At 48.2% G+C, this 19564-nt stretch overlaps 2 long non-coding RNA genes across 3 annotated transcripts; both read left to right on the top strand.

Moving 5' to 3' along the window:
* The first annotated feature begins 23 nt into the window (after positions 1 to 23).
* LOC129650725 (uncharacterized) lies at positions 24 to 3653 on the top strand. 2 transcript variants are annotated; one of them, XR_008713964.1, is made up of 3 exons: positions 24 to 469; positions 1090 to 1195; positions 3474 to 3653. It is a non-coding gene; the product is annotated as an uncharacterized LOC129650725 (long non-coding RNA). The 2 variants fall into 2 exon arrangements; XR_008713965.1 differs by lacking the exon at positions 24 to 469 and adding an exon at positions 548 to 892.
* Positions 3654 to 13059: 9406 nt separating this feature from the next.
* Positions 13060 to 18713, top strand: LOC129651799 (uncharacterized). Its single transcript, XR_008714319.1, has 3 exons — positions 13060 to 13199; positions 16416 to 16632; positions 17228 to 18713. It is a non-coding gene; the product is annotated as an uncharacterized LOC129651799 (long non-coding RNA).
* The last annotated feature ends 851 nt before the right edge of the window (positions 18714 to 19564 follow it).

Below are 19564 nucleotides of genomic sequence, written 5' to 3'. Positions count from 1 at the left end.
CCCGCCAGCCCTGCCCACCTGTGCAGCTGGGAGTTGGAGTCAGGAATAGATTGTCTTTCGGCTCCTGTGAAGACAGTGAAGGGAGCCCCAGAATCCTAGGCTCACGGGGCTGTGGGTATCTTCGCCCCCTCCCACCCTCTATGCAACCGGACACAGGGAGGCCAGGAACGTGCAAAGGCTGCTCAGCCAGCAGGGGAGTGGAGCTCCTCCATCCAGGCCTGGGAGAGTGCTCACCTGGCCCCCTGCCCCAACCAGAGCACAGCACCACCCCCCACCTCCCCCCAAGGAGGAGCAGAGCTTGGGGAGGGCCATGCCCACAGGAGGTCACGTTTCGGGAGAGGGCTGTGGGCCCTAGTCAACCAGCAGAAAGCCTGCCTCCTGCCTCTCTGAGGCTGGCTTCTAGAAATGGGAACCAGGATGGATAAACAGGACTGACGCCCTCCGAGGTGCCCAGAGCCTTGCAGGCCAGGTAGGTAGAGGGAGCAGCCAGCCCTGCCCTGGAGGGAGACCATAATCACCTGTGCTCAGGTGTCATCGTGACCTTCCTTTACCCAACCCTCTAGATGCTCCTCGAGCATATTCACACCTGAGAGTTCTTTTCATCTCCACAAAGCCTGAAAACATGTCATTATTATTTGCATTTTATAGTTGAGGAAACTCAGGGGGTGGGCAGGGAACAGTGTCCCACTGGATCCCCTCCCTGGCTCAGCTGCCAACTCATGGGGCGCTCTGGCAAGCCTCCTCTCCACTCTGGGCCTCAGTTTTCCCATCTGCAAAATGAGACAGCTGAACCCAATGGCCTCTGAGGACCCTCCTAGTATTCAATTCTCCCACCACAGGGCAACAACCCTCAACAACCTGTTAACTGAACTGCCCCCAACACCTCTTACAGGTAAATAAGCACCTGCGTCCCTCCCAGCTTGTTGCATTTTCCCAAGCATAGGTTATTATCACCCCCATTCTGCATACAAGGAAAGTACAGGCAACCCGGGACAGGAGGAGACTTGCTTGAGATCCCACCAGGAGTTAGTGGCTAAAATGGAGTGTGAAGCTAATAGATCTAACTAGATTTCCCCCCAACTTCCCTAGAACTGTGCTGTCCAGTCCGGCAGCCACTGGCACATGTGGCTGTAAAGTGTGTGTGGCTGGCGGAATAACGCCCTCCACAGGTGCCCACATCCTAATCCTCGGATCTGTGAGTACACTACTTTACATGGTAAAAGGGACTTTGCAGGTGTTATTAAGGATGTTGAGATAGGGGAGGTTATCCTGGATTTTTGAGTGGACTCAGTATCATCCCAAGGGTCCTCATAAGAGAGAGTTGAGAGGTTTAGAGTCAGAGAAGGCAAAGAGACAACTAAAGCAAAGAGAAAGAAGATGTGACAACAGAATCAGAGTTTGGATTATGCACTTTGAAGATGGAGAAAGGGATAGATGGATGGGTGGATGGATGGATGGATGGGTAGATGGATGGATGGATGGGTGGGTGGATGGATGGGTGGGTGGATGGATGGATGGGTGGGTGGATGGATGGATGGATGGATGGGTAGATGGATGGATAGATGGGTGGGTGGATGGATGGATTGGTGGGTGGATAGGTTAATGGGTGGATGGGTGGATAGGTGGATAGATGGATGGATGGGTGGGTGGGTGGATGGGTGGGTGGATAGATGGATGGGTGGATGGATGGATGGATGGGTGGGTGGGTGGATAGATGGGTGGGTGGGTGGATGGATGGATGGGTGGGTGGATAGATGGGTGGGTGGATGGATGGATGGATGGGTGGGTGGGTGGATAGATGGGTGGGTGGATGGATGGATGGGTGAATGGGTGGGTGGATGGTGAATGGGTGGATGGATGGATGGGTAGGTGGGTGGATGGATGGATGGATGAGTGGGTGGATGGATGGGTGGATAGATGGATGGATGGATGGATGGATGGGTGGATAGATGGATGGATGGATGGATGGATGGATGGGTGGATAGATGGATGGATGGATGGGTGGGTGGGTGGATAGATGGATGGATGGGTGGGTGGGTGGGTGGGTGGATAGATGGATGGGTGAATGGGTGGGTGGATGGGTGGGTGGATGGATGGATGGATGGGTGAATGGGTGGATGGATGGATAGGTGGGTGGATGGATGGATGGGTGAGTGGGTGGATGGGTGGGTGGGTGGATAGATGGGTGGGTGGATGGATGGATGGATGGGTGGGTGGATAGATGGGTGGGTGGATGGATGGATGGATGGGTGGGTGGGTGGATAGATGGGTGGGTGGATGGATGGATGGGTGAATGGGTGGGTGGATGGTGAATGGGTGGATGGATGGATGGGTAGGTGGGTGGATGGATGGATGGATGAGTGGGTGGATGGATGGGTGGATAGATGGATGGATGGATGGATGGATGGATGGGTGGATAGATGGATGGATGGATGGGTGGGTGGGTGGATAGATGGATGGATGGATGGGTGGGTGGGTGGGTGGATAGATGGATGGGTGGATGGATGGATGGATGGGTGGATGGATGGGTGGATGGATGGATGGATGGATGGGTGAATGGATGGATGGATGGGTGAATGGGTGGGTGGATGGGTGGGTGGATGGATGGATGGATGGGTGAATGGGTGGATGGATGGATAGGTGGGTGGATGGATGGATGGGTGAGTGGGTGGATGGATGGGTGGGTGGATGGGTGGATAGATGGATGGATGGATGGATGGGTGGATAGATGGATGGATGGATGGATGGATGGATGGGTGGGTGGATGGATGGATGGATGGGTGGATAGGTTGATGGGTGGATGGGTGGATGGGTGGGTGGATGGGTGGATGGGTGGGTGGATGGGTGGATGGGTGGATGGATGGATAGATGGATGGGTGGGTGGATAGATGGGTGGGTGGATGGATGGATGGGTGAATGGGTGGGTGGATGGGTGAATGGGTGGATGGATGGATGGGTAGGTGGGTGGATGGATGGATGGATGAGTGGGTGGATGGATGGGTGGGTGGATGGGTGGACAGATGGATGGATGGATGGATGGATGGGTGGATAGATGGATGGATGGATGGATGGATGGGTGGATAGATGGATGGATGGATGGATGGGTGGGTGGATGGATGGATGGGTGGGTGGATAGGTTGATGGGTGGGTGGGTGGATGGGTGGATGGGTGGATAGGTGGATAGAGGATGGATGGGTGGGTGGATGGATAGATGGGTGGATGGATGGATGGATGAATGGGTGGGTGGATAGATGTGTGGGTGGATGGATGGATGGGTGAATGGGTGGGTGGATGGGTGAATGGGTAGATGGATGGATGAAAGGCAGTCTGGAGAAGACAAGGAACCAATTCTACCCTGGAGTCTCAGGAAGAAATACAGCACTTGATGACATCTTAACTTTCATCCCATGAGACTCATTTCCAAACCTTTCTAACCTCCGGCTGTAAGATAATGACTTTGTGCTGTTTCAAAGTATTAGGTGTTAATTGGAAACTAATATGGCACTTGACATTGACAACTCCAAACTGAGACGAGCCATGAGTCTAAAATACACACCACGTTTCGAAGGCTTGGTACGATGAAGAGGATTTCATTGATCTCCTTAATATTTTTTATGTTGATGACATGTTGAAACGATCAACATTTCATTATATTAGATTAAATAAAATTTATTAAAATTAATTTATCCTGTTCTTTGTTTAGTGTGGATATTGAGAAGTCATACGTGCAGCTCACGTGATATTTCTACTGAACATCCCTAGAAGGCTCTTCTCATCGCCCTCGTGAAGGGGCAGGCCCTACCCCGCTGTTGCAGCTGGGGATGGGGCCTTACACTGGGTGAGGGAATCACCTCACACACACACACACACACACACACACACACACTGCAGACTGGGGACCTTGGTGGTGGGCGAGAGTCCCGGCCCCCCCCCCCACTCCCATCTGCCTGGGCTGAGCCCTGCCTCTGGGCCAGCCCATGTCCCTGCTAGACGTGACTTCTATTTTTAGCAGCTGTACTCACTGCCTCTGCACAGCTGGCTCCAAGGCTTGCTGGGTGGGGGCCAGCCCCAGGCCTGCCCTCTCCCCACCAACGGGGGTCTCAGGAGAAGCCGACTCCCTGGCACAGGGGCCTCTCAGAGCACAGAAGCTGGCCTAGCGGCATCTCTGGCAAATGAAGACTGTCTTCCTCTCATGTTGTCTGTCATGAGGCCGGGCTCAGAGGCTCTCCAGGCTGGGAGCGGGCAGGGCAAGTCTGAGTGTTCCTCCCCAAGGCCAGACCTGCCCAGGGAGGCGGGCAGTCACCTGCTCTCAGGGGGGCCTTTCTCTGGAGCATTTTCTATGCTGGAAAGTATTTTAGGCCAACGAAAAGGAGAGGGAGGGAAGAAGGGAGGAAGGTGGATAAAGCCTAGCTCCAGGGTGTGCAGTTGACCTCTCCTGATGCAGCCGGTCCTGAAAGGACCAGCACACAGGGAAAGGCAGCATGGCTCGAAACCCAGGGCTGCCTTGTGGTTAGAACTCAGGCCCCGGCCCCCAGGACAGCTGGGCTCCATTGCTGCCCGTCTGTTGGGGCCCTCCTCCCCCTCCTCCACTGCACCATCGGCAACAGGGGGAGTTAGAGGGCACGGTGAGGTCCTGGGCGCAAGTGCCCAGCCCTGGGTCAGGCACCCGGGAGCCCTCCTGGGTAAACACTTGCTATTGGTAGTATTTCCCCAGGGCTCAGAGTCCTCGTGTCAAAAGACCCCACAGCGCGTGAGGTCCCTGTGCTCATCATCACCATTCAACAGAGGAAGAGACGGAGGCTGAGGGCGGGGAGGCCAGTCTTCAGAGTCGCGGCTGGTGAGGGGCAGATCGAGAAAGCTTTGGGTAACAGTCCTAGGAAGGTATAATTAAGATATAACTCACATAGCGTACAGCTCACCCATTTAAACGTGCAACTCAATGGCATTTATATATATTTTTTCTGTTTCTTTGGTGGAACCCTAACTGATACAGCTACAGTCTAGAAGGCTTGTTTTCAGTTTTAAATAATGTTCTATTCTCTAAACATAAATTTGTTTTTAAATGGACAAAATACACGATCATTTAAAATTATATAAAGATAGGGTGCATTTTATGAGAAGTAAGTCGTACTTCAATAAAGCCATTTAAAATAATAATATAAAAGTGATAGCTGCTCATTTTTTTTTTTTGCTCAGTATTTTTAAATGGAAGAGAGAAATAGAGAAAAGTGTCTCACTGCTCAGAAATAAATACTATTAACTTAGTGGTGCATTTCTTGCCAGATACAGATAGATAAATATATACCAAATACACACACACACACACACATGCACAATCTTCAAATTGGTATTATATGTGTATACCAATCTTTATCTTTCATTTTCCATTTCATATTATTATTATTAACATTTTTCCATACCATTAAAGATCTATGAAAAATTATTATCATGACAGTGTTGTGTTCCATTATATGGAGGGGACAGAAGAAATTTAGCCATCCCCTACTTGCCTCTTGAGAAATCTGTACGCAGGTCAGGAAGCAACAGTTAGAACTGGACATGGAACAACAGACTAGTTTCAAAGAGGAAAAGGAGTACGTCAAGGCTGTATATTGTCATCCTGCTTATTTAACTTATATGCAGAGTACATCATGAGAAACGCTGGGCTGAAAGAAGCACAAGCTGGAATCAAGATTTCCAGGAGAAATATCAATAACCTCAGATATGCAGATGAAAGCACCCTTATGGCAGAAAGTGAAGAGGAACTAAAAAGCCTCTTGATGAAAGTGAAAGAGGAGACTGAAAAAGTTGGCTTAAAGCTCAACATTCAGAAAACTAAGATCATGGCATCCAGTCCCATCAGTTCAGTTCAGTTCAGTTCAGTCGCTCAGTCGTGTCTGACTCTTTGTGGCCTCATGAATCGCAGCACGCCACGCCTCCCTGTCCATCACCAACTCCTGGAGTTTACTCAAACTCATGTCCATCAAGTCGGTGATGCCATCCAGTCATCTCATCCTCCGTCGTCCCCTTCTCCTCCTGCCCCCAGTCCCTCCCAGCATCAGAGTCTTTTCCAATGAGTCAACTCTTCACATGAGGTGGCCAATGTATTGGAGTTTCAGCTTTAGCATCAATCCCACCCAGGACTGATCTCCTTTAGAATGGACTGGTTGGATCTCCTTGCAGTCCAAGGGACTCTCAAGAGTCTTCTCCAACACCGCAGTTCAAAAGCATCAATTCTTCGGCGCTCAGCCTTCTTTACAGTCCAACTCTCACATCCATACATGACCACTGGAAAAACCATAGCCTTGACTAGATGGACCTTTGTTGGTAAAGTAATGTCTCTGCTTTTCAATATGCTATCTAGGTTGGTCATAACTTCCCTTCCAAGGAGTAAGCGTCTTTTAATTTCATGGCTGCAGTCACCATCTGCAATGATTTTGGAGTCCCCCAAAATAAAGTCTGACACTGTTTCCTCTGTTTCCCCATCTATTTGCCATGAAGTGATGGGACCAGATGCCATGATCTTCGTTTTCTGAATGTTGAGCTTTAAGCCAACTTTTTCACTCTCCTCTTTCACTTTCATCGAGAGGCTTTTTAGGTCCTCACTTCATGGCAAATAGATGGGGAAACAGTGGCAGACTTTATTTTGGGGGGCTCTTTTTACACACTGAAAATTGTTTTCCAGAAATGATATATTAATTAAAATGTTCCCAAGTACTATATTGTATTGAGGTATGTATATCTCATCCAAGTGTTGCTATATGTGTTAATATACTAGATGCAAAATGGCATTTTCAATTGCCTTTGTATCTGGGGAGGATAAACCTGTATCATACCGTCAGTAACTATCTACATTTCATATGAATTGTCTACACGCATCCTGTTTTCAAATTTCTATATACATGTTAGTATTTTTCTCACTTTGCTATTTGGTTTTCTGATTTCTTTCATGATTTTTAATACACTAAAGATTTTAATTTTTTAAATAGAGTTGTATTTCTTAGTGTTTAAAATGATCCCATCCAAATAAGGCACATCGTTGGTTAACAGTGTCACACTACCTTCAGTCCCTTTGTTTTGAAAGTGCACTATGGTTATGTCAGAGGTTGTGATGAGGGGGAACCATGTGATGACATGCACAGGAATTCTGTACTATTTTTGCAACATTATGTGAGGCTTAATTTTTTTGGCCACACCATGCAGCATATGGGATCTTAGTTCCCAGACCAGAAATGGAACCTTCACTCCTTGCCCTGGGAGTGCAGAGTCTTAACCACTGAGTCATCAGGAAAGTCCCTATGTGAGTCTTAAATTATTTCCAAACACAAGGTTAAAAATAATTAAGTTGAAAAATGTTCATTTAGATTTTCGTTTAAGGTTTGTGGACTCATATTTAAACTCTTTCCTCCATCAGTAATTTATTTGATATTAAGTGAGAGGTGAGACACTGATGTAATTCTTAATTTCCAGATGGCTGGCCGACTGTCTTAGCCTTCAGGCCAAATCATCCCTCCTTTACCTGGTGATTTGGGCACCACCTTGATTATACACTGAAGCCCATAAATGATAAGGACTGTTTCTGGGCCGTTTTTGTTCTGATCCATTACCAGATACATTGATAATGGATTCTGATGCCTTATCCATTCCTTATACCCTTGCCTTGCTGTTTTGATTACTACAGCTTCAGAGTATATTTTATAATGTGACATGATAGGTGCCAGTTTCCTTCATGCATCAGAGTAACCCTTTTTTATTACTCGTATTTTTCAACATTTTAAAATTCTTATTCTTCCAGTTGGAACAAACACAATAAAAAAATATTTCAGAGATTTTTATGGGAGTCTCATGAAACTTGCAAATTACCCTGAGAAAAGCTGACATCTTTACAACATCCAGTTTTCCCATCCAAGACCACAGTAGGAATGGAGCCCCATTTATTTTTTAATTTATTTTGTTTCTCAGAGAAGATTTGCTGTTGTCTTCTCAGCTTTTCACATTTCTTGTTAAGGTTAGTTATTGATGTATTATGACTGATGTTTTTTTAAAATTATGTTTTCCAATTGGTAATGCTGGTATGTAGATGGTATAGATATACAGGACAGTGGCTGTCTTTTATATCCAATCATCTTGCTGAATTCTCTTATTTATTCTAGTAGCTTTTTCAGTGAATTCTCTTGGTTTTCAAGATGGACAAAGACCCTCTTTAAATCAGCATAATTTGTCTCCTTTACAATGGCAGTAACACTGTATAGCCACAAGGGGCATTTGGTGGATACATATAAGAAAGTTTCTGATTATCTTACTTCAGTTCCTTTACAAGGAAAAAAATGAAAATAATGCTAATATATAAAATAACTATCTATCTTGTTAAGGTGCTATGAGTTTTCGGGAAAATAAGATATTTACTCCAATTTCAGAGTCCTTAAGAAGTGATAATCTTTTTGCTAAGTGCTTGCTTCACGTCTTACTGCAGTGACTAAAACTTTCAGATCAATGTTGAATAATGGTATGGGGTTTCATTCACTATCAAGTTCCTGATTTTGACTGGAGAGCTTCCAGGGTTTTACCCAAAGAGCCTGTTAATCAAGCAATGGTGCCTCTAAAGCTGTTACATAAATGCAACACGAAAACCACAGACTCCTCTTTAAGACAACCTTAAATCTGAAAGCTCAAAACCTCTAACAAGTCTGTTATTTATACATCAATAAAGTTGAAACTAAAAAATTTTTTTAAGGTTGCTGGAGGTTTCTGTGCCTTGTTTTCTTAAGGTGTTAGTTCCTTGCTGCAGGGGTCTTAGGACCTGACTGAGGACAAAGCCCAGGAGGTCAGAGCACCTTAAACCTTCAGAGGAGTTTCGTTCCCTTTGGAGTTTGGACAGAAAGGGCCCTGGACCTGTAATTCTTTCACTGGCTTGCAGATCCTGACCAGCTCCTTGCTGGTTGTGAGACCTCGGGCAAGGCCCATCACCAGCTCTGAGCTCCACCATCCTCATGGGCAAAGCCGGATGGCACAGTCCCCACCAGCCAGGTTATGAGGGGCAGCTGGGATGACACATGAAAAGTCCAGGCACGCAGAAGAGTCCCCGGAATGTTAGCTGAAGCTGAGCATGCTGAGGGATTGTGTGCTGGGTTTACTAAGAGGAAGAATCCCTCAAGCCTTCTACCACGAAGCTGTTTATTAGGTGTTCACTCATCAAATCCTCCCAACGTCTATGTTCCTGGCACCAGGCTAGGCTCTGTGATCAGGGCTCCACATCCCAGCGCAGGGCGGAGGGGAGACAGGCAGTAAATGAGCACAAATAAACGTGCCTCCCCTCAGGGCGGGGCTGGCAAGGGCCTAATGCGGGGGCGGCGGACTGCCAAGGTCGGCCCCGCCCGCACCCGCACCCATATGGAATGCATTGAGCGGCTGGCGCATTCCAAACGCGAGGTTCGGCTCTCCCAGGCGCCTTTTCCTGGACCTCACCAGGCCTTCTGCAGGCAGCCAGGGCCTCAGCGCCTGATAAGAGGGCCTCCTGCGGCTGCCTTCCACGAGAGCGCTGCCAAGGCCAGCGGGGGAGGTGGGAGGGGTGTCCTTGATGCTCCGTCTCTTCCCTCCACAGCCCCACCAGGGACCGGGGGATGGCTGGAGAGAAAGGGCCAGTGGCCCAAGGGGCCGCTGGAACCAAAGCGCTGGGTTGCTTTGCTGTAGGAAAGTAATGTTGAATAACTGAGTCAACCCCACGAACTGTAGCCCGCCAGGCTCCTTGGTCCATGGGAGTCCCGAGAATACTGGAGTGGGTTGTCATTTCCTTCTCTAAGGTATCTTCCCGCCCCGGGGATCGAACCCGAGTCTCCGGCATTGGCAGGTAGATTGGTTACCGTCAGGGAAGCCCAGAAAATTAATAGAAATATTTCAATTAAAAGTTCCACGGTAGAGCACAGGGAACTCTATTCAATATCCTGTGATAAACCCTAATGGAAAAGAATATCCAGATTTTTCTTTCATCTTATTTTTCATATTTCATATTTATACATATATATATGAGTCTATATGTATATAAGTGAGTCACTTTGCAGACATATAACTCAGTTACTTTGCTGCACAGCAGTACTTAACACAACATTTGAAATCAACTACACTTCAATTTTTAAAAAGGAAATAAAAATCATAAAGTGGTCATGTAGGGTGCCCCCAAACTTTCTAAGCAGGTCTCCCTTAACTTGGTCTCCCTTCCCATCCTTGATAGAGTCAGGACTCTAGGGGTCCGGCATTGATTCTGGGCCTGTCACAGAACAATGTCAGCTCATCCTTGAGCCTCAGGGCTTGGTTTAATGAATGACTGGGTGAGGGATGGCTGAGCACCAACTTTGTGTGGCCACAAGTCCCAGGCCAATCTCATCTCCCTGACAGATGGCCCCTGCTTTAAGCATGGTCCCTATTTACAGAGGAGACAACTGAGGCTCAGAACTGGAATCCAGGCTCCACCCTTCCCTCCACTCCAGAGGTCAGGAAGCTGCCATGCATCTGGACCAGGTTGAGGGCTTGTTAAAACAGAGTGCTAGGGGACTTTCCTGGCAGTCCAGAGGTTAGGACTCCATGCTTTCACTACCAGAGCTGAAGTTCGATCCCTGGTTGGGGACCTGAGATCCCACAAGCCATTTAGCTGAGCCAAAAAAGGGGAAAGGAGTGCTGGTCCACCCAGATTTTTTTTTTTCAGCTCAGTATTTCTGGAGTGGGGCCAGAGAATTTACATTTGTCACATGTTCCCAGTTAATGCCGATGCCCTTGGTCTAGGACACACTTTGGGAACCCTGCCTACAGTATGGCACCCCCTCTGAATAAACATTTAGTGATTAGGCAGACCTGACATCCACCACTGGAATGTGAGATGGGCTGCCATCCCTATACCGATATTAGAGAGTTCTGTTCTGTCCCGCCCTCTGGGGAGCACCCCCCGCAACACGCGGTGCTACACGCAGTTCTCTAAGTGCTGCTCCTGGATACTAGGGGACACAGACTTCCTCAAGGGAGGGTGCGCCCATCAAGCCTTGAGAACAAGTGATTGTCGATGATGAATTTTCTTCTGTAAGTGATCCCTGGGAGAAGGGCTAGTCAGAGCCAAACAAGAGCTGGAAGGCTTGGAGAAAACTGCCCAAGGCTTTCAAAAGAAAGGATGTGCAGGAGCAGGGCTGGGGAGTTGAGTGATGGGGAAGGCAGGCCAGGGGCCGAACATTCTAGGAAGAGGTGATGGGGCAGCTGCTGACCTGGACAGGAAGCTAGTGTGTCACCCTGAAACCAGGGTACCCTGGTCAGCAGAGAGCTGGGACAGAGAGTTGAGGAAATGGAGGGTTTCTCGGAAACTCCATTTTATTTCCCCAGTGGATACTTGTGGCTTCTTTTTCAGAGTCTAGCAGACTTGAGCAGGGCGAGAGTACCCCACCCGTGCTGCACACATTTTAATTAGACTATTAAATAAAGACACAGATACATGAGGGGGTTTATAATTAATCATCACAACTGCCATTTAGTGTGTCTATTATGTACCAGGCACTTTATATATAAAGCCTCAATCAGGTCTCCTAATGACTCCCAGAACGTGGGTGCTGAGATTATCCCCTTTTTTCAGACAAGGAAACTGAGGCTGAGAGAGCTTAAAGAACTTAGCTGAGGCCCTAGTCGCTAGGAAATGATGGGGCTCCTGTCTCATCATCTCTAAACGGTCGCTTTCCTCTCTACTGTCCTGCCCCGCCTTTCCTGAACACCTGCTCCGAGCCGGGCCTGGGTGGGACCATAGATGAATCATTCAAGTAGTTATCAATTCAGCAAGCTCTTTTTTTTTCTCATTGAGCACCTACTCTTCTGTAAGCGCTTCTTTATTTATAGCATGCCTTATTCCAGAAAGCACTTAATATAACTTCTTGATATACAAGGGAATAAAATTTTAGAGGCATGGTCATGTGACAAGGAACAAATGGAAACAGAAGCTGGGAAGGTCTGAGGAATCCAGGAGTGAGACGGGCGGACAAAAGGGGGAACACAGGGTCCTCTGTCTGACGGGGGACAGACCCCAAATTGTCCTGAGCTTTCCAGAGGCCAAAACCGAATCCACGAGGTTCAGTGTTTGTGAGATACCCATGACTCAGGGGCTACCGCGAAGGAAGACCTTCCTGGGGCCCTGAGACCAGAGAGGCCTTCTCCTGGGGTGCAGGCACGCAAAGAACACCATGGACCCTCGGGAGCGACGTCCCCAAACGGCGTCCCTGCTGCCCCTACAGCGCGGGCCCCGGGCGCTGTTTCCTCTGCCCACTCCGTGCTGGCCCGGGTCCCAGAGCGGCTCGGAGCAGAGATCACAGCGCAGGGCGAGGCGGCCCCTCTCCACCCTCCAGTTTAATCCCCCTGCAGCCTTTATAGGAAACATTTAGAACAAACTGGCATGCCACTAGCTGCCCGCAGTCCTCAGGTAAGCTCTAGTTTGGCTTGAGAAGTATACTTAAATGATTTGGATTCGTTGTCAACTTTAAATGGTTAGGAAACTTCACCTAAAAAGCCAGATTGGAAAAAAAAAAAAGGATATGACTACCCGGAGCCTACATTCCCTAAGGATAAGAACCGGCTCAAGCTGAGTAGTTTTCCAATGAGCCCCCCATGGTTCCCTGAAGGCCCTTTGGTTTGCAACGTCCCTGCCTGGCTTACAAGTCTTCAGGAGCTTGCAGCCTAGGTTTGGGGTGTTTTGAGTTGTGTCCCTGCATGCGTGTTGGGAGCAGTCAGTAACCGGTTTACAGTGGGGGCTCCCAGGCCGGGCTTCTGGGATCTGAGCGCATGCGGGGGGCAGGCTCAGACAGTCTGACAGGCGTCGAGGTACAGGGGTCTCTCCTGGGAAGCTGGAAGCCTGGGTGGCACCCGAAGGTGGTTGTGTAGCTGTTCAGCATCACCGATCCAGATAAAAGGGTGAGCAGTGTTCTTTCCAACTCAACTTTTGGCGAGTGTAGTGGGGCGGCGAGTTCAAGATCATGAACTTGGCAAATGCTCTTCTGAGTTGCTGGGGTTAGTCCTGAGTCAGGTGCTGTCGGCCACAGTGGTGCTCGCCAGGTGTGAGGGGCCTGGCTTAAAGAGGAGCACTTCCCCAGGATAGCTCTGGTGCTGGCTGGAGAGACGCTGAGGCGAGGAAGACGCCAGGGACAGAGGAGAGGGCGAAGACAAGTCTGTGGATCGTTCAGGTAAATGCGACATGTTCTCTGGGATCCCCCAGAGACCCACTAAGCGAGGCTGGGGAACTCAAACCCTCCACCACCCCATCCTCCGGAGGAGAGGCCTGGGCTGAGTTTGGGGAATAAATACCATCCAGCCACATAAAGAAGAAGAAGGAACATCCCAGCCAAAGTGAGGGTACAATCCAAGGCTCTGAGAGGCCCAAAGGGAGGCTGGGAGGAGACAGAGGGGAAGGCGGTCTGGCGCAGCCCAGACAAGGGTAGGAAGGATATGAGACAAGACCACGGCGGTGGGAAGAGGCCAAATCACAAAAGGCCTTGCATGCCAAGCTAAGGAGAGGGAACTTGGCCCCGAGGCTCAGAGGAACTTCTGCAGGGTTTTAAGTTCAGGCGACGTATGGATGAACGAATCCATAATAGGCTGAGGTTATCAAGGAGGGCTTCCTGGAGGAGGTCAGACTTGAACTGAAGGAGGGGGAGGATTTGGAAAGCTGGCAGGGAAGGAGAGGTGTGCCTATTCTGATCAACTTGTTACAGTTAAAACTCTTCAAAACCCTCCCTCCCCCATGGCCTTTGAAACGGTTTGAATCACAAGCTGCCTGTGTTTAAAGATGTGTTTGTCGGTTATTTGAAAGCTGTGGTTTCTCTTTAGCTGATTCTGGGCCCCATCCTTTGACTAGGAACCAGAAAGGAATGAAGAACGCATCCTCTTGCCCAGAGAGCTAATTATTGAAATACTGTGGGCCTCACCAGGGTTTATGGCGTCACTGAGCTCTATCATCCAACAGCTCCTAATTTCTAACTGGTCAAAGTTTTCAGTACATTTTTATGGGCCATCCCAAAGCCAGCTGGAAGCTTTTTTTCCATAAACTCTCCCTGAGACAAGTAGCCAGGTTTCACATATTAAAATGAAAACGTCAAAAGGTTGTTAAAAAAATAAAATGCAGCTCAGCTCACACAACCCACATTGGAGTCCAACAGCATCTGCCTGGTTTTTTCTGCAAAGCTGAGACTCAGGTCAGAAGATGATGTTAATCCCTTGATCACTTTATCCATTCACTTAACAAGCACTGGGGGTATTTATTGGGTACCCAGACTTGAGCAGGGCCCCAAGATCAGAAGGTGCCTCAGGCACAGTTACTCCATCCCCGGGGCCCTCTGGAGCTCAAAACACTGGGTCGTTTAGAACGTGTTTTCACGTGTAATTTTGTGAGCTGTAGGTACTGTTATTATTCCCATTTTTTTCAGAGGAGAACATTGAGGCTTGTGGAGGTTAGGTGACCTGCCCAGAGTCACAGTAATAGTATGTGGGAGAACTTGACCTTGGGTCACACACATTCAGGCTTCCTTGGAAGCTCAGACGCTGGGTTCGATCCCTGGGTTGGGAAGATCCCCTGGAGGAGGGCATGGCAACTCACTCCAGTATTTTGGCCTGGAGACTCCCCATGGACCGAGGAGTGACTGGGCACTGAGTGACTAAGCACAGCACAGCCACATTCAGAACCTACATTCTGTCCACTTCTCCCTGCCCTTTTCAAGCAACACCATCCGTTATCAGCTTAGGTTGAACGACGGCTCTAAAAGGTTTAGCTGCCACTTATCTGTCCAGTATCTGCCCTCATTTTCGAACCTAATTTCTCCTCTGAGGGAATTCCCCCATTGTGAGGCCACCTCCCGCTGCACCATCGCCATAGAAGCCTAGCGAAGCCCGGTGCCTCCCCAGCACCTCCCACCTGCTCAGTGGGTGTGAAAGACACAACCTCCACCAACCAGACATTTGCTCCTGGGACTGACTCTTGAGTGAGTGGTGAGATGACCCGTGGAGGTCAAAATCACCCTCAATAAGGACCCCAGATCAGACTGTCTGCAGTATTCCCTTGGCTGACTTCCTGTGGCTCTGAGACCTCTCAGCCCTTCAAGCTGACACCAAGCTTGCTCTTCCATGGGATTCCATTCCCATCTGGGTCCTTCTAGCCTGTTAAGCAGAGAAGGCAATGGCACCCCACTCCAGTACTCTTGCCTGGAAAATCCCACGGATGGAGGAGCCTGGTGGGCTGCAGTCCATGGGGTCGCTAAGAGTCGGACATGACTGAGCAACTTCACTTTCACTTTTCATTTTCATGCACTGGAGAAGGAAATGGCAACCCACTCCAGTGTTCTTGCCTGGAGAATTCCAGGGATGAGGGAGCTTGGTAGGCTGCCGTCTATGGGGTTGCAGAGTTGGACACGACTGAAGCGACTTAGCAGCAGCAGCAGCCTGTTAAGGGTCAAGAGTGTAAGGGTCAAGAGGCTAAGGGAAAACCCATGGGTATGAAATGCTGAAGGAGCAATGGGCTTGAATACACAGAAGGGCAGGAGAGAGAGGAATAAGGGAACCTGAGTATGTGCCAGGAGATGCTCAGGAGATGGGCTGGGAAGGGCCTGATCTCTGTTCTCAAGACTCTGAAAGAGGGTTCATCAGTCAGGATTCTCCAGAAAAACAGAACTGTTGGGGATAAATAGCTATTGATGCACAGATGCATATATATATATATAGATACATGCTGTGCTGTGCTTAGTCGCTCAGTCATATCTGACTCTTTGTGACCTCATGGACTGCAGCCCACCAGGCTCCTCTGTCCATGGGGATTATCCAGGCAAGAATACTGGAGTGGGTTGCCATGCCCTCCTCCAGGGGATCTTCCCAACTCAGGGATCAAAACTGCATCTACTGCATTGGCAGGCGGGTTATTTACCATGGAGCCGCCAGGGGAGCACAGATAGATACAATGATAGATATAAAATGAATATGTATATACAATTTTAAAAAGAAATACCTTAATTTTAAGACACTGGCTCATGGGATAGTGGGACTTCCAAGTCTAGAATCCATAAGGCAGGTGGATAGACTCAAACGCAGACAAGAGTTGATGCTGTGGTCTTGACACAGCATTTTTTCTGCAGGAAACCTCAGTATTTGCTCTTCAGACCTCGAAACGATTAGAACGAGGCCCCCCTACACACTGTTAGGGTCTTCACTGACTTCTTTTTTAATGTATGCTGCTGCTGCTAAGTCGAGTCAGTGGTGTCTGACTCTTTGTGACCCCATGGACTGTATGTAGCCCACCAGGCCCCCCTGACCATGGGATTTTCCAGGCAAGAGTACTTTTATGTATGAACACTTTGTAAAGTCTTTGTGGAATTTGTTACAATATTGCTTCTGTTGTTTCTGTTTTGGGTTTTTAGCCATGAAGCATGTGGGATCTTCGCCCCCTGATCAGGGAGTGAACCCACACCCGCTGCATTGGAAGCGGAAGCCTTAAGCACTGGATCACCAGGGCAGTGCCTTCCCTGACTGTCGATGTTAACTGCACCTACAAAATCCCTTTACAGCCGCACCTAGACTCAAGTTTGATCACCTAACTGTGTGCCAGAATTAACACCCCTGGAAGGGTCATCCCAGGTTGGTACCTCCTGGGACTGTTAGAGAAGGATGACTGCGGACAGGACCAGCAGTTGGAGTGAGAGACACTCAGGGTGGCATCCAGTCGTCTCCTGGGTGCAGAAGAGGACATGGCTCCTCAGGCTTACCAAGGGTTCCTTGCCAAAGCCGAGTCGGCGGTGAAGGGTTTGTGCACAGCTACCTCCTGGCTTGAGTCTGTGTTCTCTCTGCTTCCCCTTCAGCCACACAGAGCCCCTTGCTGCAGACCTGTCCCTGCGTCTCCCGCTCCTGTCCCCCTGCCGCCCCCCATCCCCGCCACCAGGCCACTTTATGTCTGGCTGCCTCGGCATCTCTATTTCAGCTGCCTGTTCAAACAACCTGTGCCTGCCATCTGCACCAACCTAGGTCCTAGGGCCTCTTTCCTGGATGCCCTCTGCTTTGGATTCCCTCCCCCCTTTCTCTAGCTGCCCCCCACCCCGGCCCCCAAAACACACCCTGGGCCTTTTGAACCGTCACAGGTGGGATCCAGACCTCAGTGGTCTGAACTGCGTCTGAAATGAAGAGCTCTTGGGTTTCCCTGGTGGCTCAGTGGTAAAGAATCCACCTGCCATTGCAGGAGACACGGGTTCAATCCCTGATCCAGGAAGATCCCATATGCTGCGGAGCAACTAAGCCCGTGCACCGCACCGATGGAGTCTGTGCTCTGGAGCTCGGGAGCCGCAGCTACTGAGCCCATGACGACTGAAGCCTGTGCTCCCCAACGAGAGAGGGCACCGCAGTGAGAAGCCTGAGCACGGCAGCTAGAGAGCAGCCCGCACAGCATCAAAGACCCAGTACAGCCAAAAAAAAAAAAAAAAATACACTTAAAAAAATCAGGTTTCTTTAAAAATTCAAGTGAAATGAACAGCTCTTGGCTCACAGGCTCCTTACTCAGGGCGTCTCCCACACAAATTGGGCTCCATCCACACGGCTCTGGCCCAGGTGTTTCCTGTCCATGGCAGGAGGTATATGGGATCTTGAACTGTAATCTTGAAGGGGGCAGCTGTAAAACACAGATCCAGGTGGTCCTCGCTTAGGCCCAAAGATTAGGGAGCAGAACAGATCACAGAGTGAATGAGAGTTTCTTGTGAGGGCAGCAGCAGAATAAAGGTGCTCTTTAGACCCATAATAGACACACAGCCTCTCTAAGCTGATTGTTACCTACACATGCCCGCACCCAGGCAGGGACGCCCTCAAAAATTCGCAAGAATGTCGCATATCACAGAACACTCAAACAGAAAGGTTTAAAAATAAATTTTGGCAGTAGGAAAACTCTAGAGGACCGCTGGAGATCTGACAAAAGCAACAAGACATAAATCTCTTCAGCAGGGAGGCAGAAACTTTGATCAAATTATGGCTCATTGACTGATTTACCGCTTGACCTTAAACATGTCTTTTCCTGGATGACCTTGAGCAAGCCTCACCTTCTCTCCCCATACCAATCTGCCCATCTGAACATGAGGAGTTGGGAACATGACTTGAAAAGTCCTGTGTTGAGGAAAAAATAATTTTAAATTGTAAAACATTAATTTAGAAACCACAAAGTTACTAAAATAATAACATCAAAGTGAAATTTACCCCTTCACAAGACTAATATTTAAGGAGTTATTTTGTTTTAGACAATTATTTAAATATCACCCAAAAGTCTATGAAATGGAGACTAGTTAAACTGTAATAATCCATACAGTGGATTATAATCAGACAAATGTAACAATATATATAGGGAAATACATTGCAATAGTTTTAGTTCCTTTTTGCTTTTTGTTAATGATGTAGATATCTACAAACTGATATAGAAACATTCCCAAAATGTTTCTAGAAAACATTGTTATAAATTACAAAGTGAATAAAGATGGGGGAGAACAGTTTATTACATTTGTTACACTTGTGTTCACAAAAGGAAGTGTTTTTTTTTAGAAATTGAGATGTAGTTGACATAAAATTGTATTAGTTTCATGAGTATAACATAATGACTTGGTATTTGTATATATTGTGAAACGTTCACCACAGTAAGTCTCGTTAACATCCATCTGCATGCCCTGTGCTTAGTCGTGTCTGATTCTTTGGGACCCCATGGACTGCAGTCTGCCAGGCTCCTCTGCCCATGGGACTCTCCAGGCAAGAATACTGGAGTGGGTTGCCATGCCCTCCTGCAGGGGATCTTCCCAACCCAGGGATTGAACCCAGGTCTACCCCATTGCAGGTGGATTCTTTACTGTCTGAGCCACCAGGGAAGCCCAAGAATACTGGAGTGGGTAGCCTATCCCTTCTCCAGGGGAGCTTCCTGACCCAGGAATCGAATCGGGATTTCCTGTATTGCAGGCAGATTCTTTACCTGCTGAGTTACCAGGGAAGCCCTATCCATCTGCATATATAGTTACAATTGTTTTTTTCAACACACAAAAAAATCAGTTTTATTCCTATACATTAACAATAAACTATCCAAACAGTAAATCAAGGAAACAATCCCAATAATGGCATCAAAAAGAATAAAATATTTAAAATCAAACTTTACCAGAGAGGTAAAATACTGGTACATGGAAAACTACAAAATACTGATGAGCGAAATGAAAGACGCGAATATATGGAAAGTCATCCTGTGTTTACGTCCTGGAAGAATTAATATTATCTAAATGTCTATACTACTCAGGTGGTTATATTTTGTCTCCTTCATGAAATGCCCAGCAACGGGTTTGACTCCCGGGGACCAGGTCTTGTCTGTTTCCCATCCGCTCTTTGTGGAGCTGGGCGCTCAGCCACCAAGTTGACAGATTCATGAATTGCTTGATTCTAGAAAAGAGGCCTTGTAATTATTGGAATTCACTAATAAATGCTTATCTGTATTTTAATGTTTGATAATTTGAAAGATATCTTTACTCCCCCCACAGAAGTATCTGCTGTACAGTGGCATAGA

Source organism: Bubalus kerabau, chromosome 4 (assembly GCF_029407905.1).
Source record: "Bubalus kerabau isolate K-KA32 ecotype Philippines breed swamp buffalo chromosome 4, PCC_UOA_SB_1v2, whole genome shotgun sequence".
In the NCBI taxonomy this organism is placed as follows: Eukaryota; Metazoa; Chordata; class Mammalia; order Artiodactyla; family Bovidae; genus Bubalus; species Bubalus kerabau.
This window is presented reverse-complemented; position numbering and strand designations above follow the sequence as displayed.